This window comes from Spermophilus citellus (assembly GCF_964194105.1).
Source record: "Spermophilus citellus genome assembly, chromosome: 3".
Taxonomy (NCBI): Eukaryota; Metazoa; Chordata; class Mammalia; order Rodentia; family Sciuridae; genus Spermophilus; species Spermophilus citellus.
Window position 1 is genome coordinate 7,513,959 of NC_138184.1, and position 2,017 is coordinate 7,515,975.

A 2,017-nucleotide genomic window follows, 5' to 3' on the forward strand; every position below is an offset into this window, starting at 1 on the left:
GCAGTCAAAAGTAAGTTGCTGAATTGAAATTTATTATCTAAAGCACCAAGCAGTAGAATCAATGCACCTAGTTTCAAACCCTGCTTAAAGAAAAAAAAAGTAAGTTGTTGATCTCAGAGTTAAGATGCACTAATCTTTTTCATTGCTTCCCAGAGACCAGAATATTTTAAACAGAGGTTCATAGATCTTAATGGAAGGTACATCTCAGGTACATTTTTAAACTTTTTTCAGTTTCCTAATTAGCAATAAAATCAAGAACTGATCAAATCAAGTGGGATAATTACAAGAATGAAGGAGTTGTGGACAGCCTTAAGGATATCCTAGAACAGGAAAAAGAGGGAGATCTGTGCTGAATTATTTTGCACCCACTTTTTATTTTATCTTTTCTTCTGACCTCAGCCATTCTTCCTAAATTGGTGCAGACCAGATGTTTAGCTTTGCTGTATTTTAAACATAAGTCTACTGATAAATATAATTTATTGGATTGAAATCCTCTTACTTTAGTTACATGAAGATAACCTGCTTCATTATTTTGCCAGGTCTTGCTATGCTTGAATAGGTCCCAACCAGATGCAGTAGTTTCTGACATTAGACTGTTCTGCTATAAACTCTCTTCAGGGCACATTTAATGTCCCTGTTCCTCAGGCTGTAGATGAAGGGATTCAGCATGGGGGTGACCACAGTATACATCACTGAGGCCACTGCACCCTTCCTGGGAGAATGTGATACAGCTGATCCATGGTACACTCCAAAGCCTGTTCCATAAAATAAGCAAACAACTGACAGGTGAGAACCACAGGTAGAGAAAGCTTTAAATTTCCCACCTGAGAAAGGGAATTTCAGAAGGAGGAAATAATTTTATAATAAGAGAAAAAAAAGCCTTAAAAGGGAAAATATTTGACAACAAAATATTTGACAATGTTTTTAGAGATGATATCAGAACATAGTAGATTAAGGAGTTCAGAAGGGTCATAGAAGAAGTTAGAAACTTCTACATCCTTGAAGTCAGTAAATTGTAAGATAGTCAAATTATGCAGCTGGGAGTCCAAAAGGCTAAACAAAAAAGATGTTAAAACTAATAAGCCACAGACAGAATCAAGGGTTCATAATGATTGAGTAATGCAGGGGGTGACAGATGGCCACAAAACAATCAAAGGCCATCACAGTTAGAAGGATATCATCCATACATGCAAAAATGGCAAAAAGAGACATTTGAGTCAGGCAGCCTACGTAGGAAAGGAACCTACTGTGAATCTGAATATCCATAATCATCTTTGGGACTGTGGTGGAGATGAAGAATATGTCAGCCAATGACAGGCTGGAGAGGAAGAAGTACATGGGGGTGTGGAGGTGTGAGTCAGAGCTGATGGCCAGGATGATGAGCAGGATCATAAGCACTGTGACCAGGTACATGGACAGGAAAAGTCCAAAGAGGAGAAGCTGCAATTCTGGATCATCTGAGAATTCCATGAGATAAAATTCTGAAATGTGTGTTATATTTTGTGTTTCCATAGTGCTAGAACACCTTTAGATAGAAAAAAGGGTAGGAAAAAAGCAAAAACATAAATGGGCACCCAGCACCCTGTATATATTTAAATTCTAGTTAAGTATTCACAATTGAGGTCTATACACAAAAAGTACTCAAGTGTGGAAATTGTAATCTTCTTAGCCTCTTTCTTTATTGCAGGCTCTTCTATCCACACCCATTTTAGAGGCATTGACTAGAACAATGTTAGAAGTTGAGGAGCATTATCAGTCTTCACTGAAACATGGATTGAAATCCTCTTACTTTAGTTACATGAAGATAACCTGCTTCATTACTTTGTCAGGTCTTGCTATGCTTGAATTGGGGGAAATGCAAAACAGAAAAAAAAAACAGGTATAATGAAAACTCACACAGGCAATTTCCACATCTGTAAAGTGGGTATAATATATAACTACCTTATATGGTGTTGTAAGAAAGTAGTTAAAAAACATTTAAATACTCTGAAATGTGAATGCTAATTTTGGACTAGAC

At 36.9% G+C, this 2,017-nt stretch overlaps 1 pseudogene across 1 annotated transcript; it reads right to left on the reverse strand.

The window, feature by feature from the left end:
• Window positions 1–881: 881 nt before the first annotated feature.
• On the reverse strand, window positions 882–1,512 carry LOC308645845 (olfactory receptor 7E24-like; annotated as a pseudogene). The gene has a single exon. The product of its transcript is annotated as an olfactory receptor 7E24-like (transcript).
• Window positions 1,513–2,017: the final 505 nt, after the last annotated feature.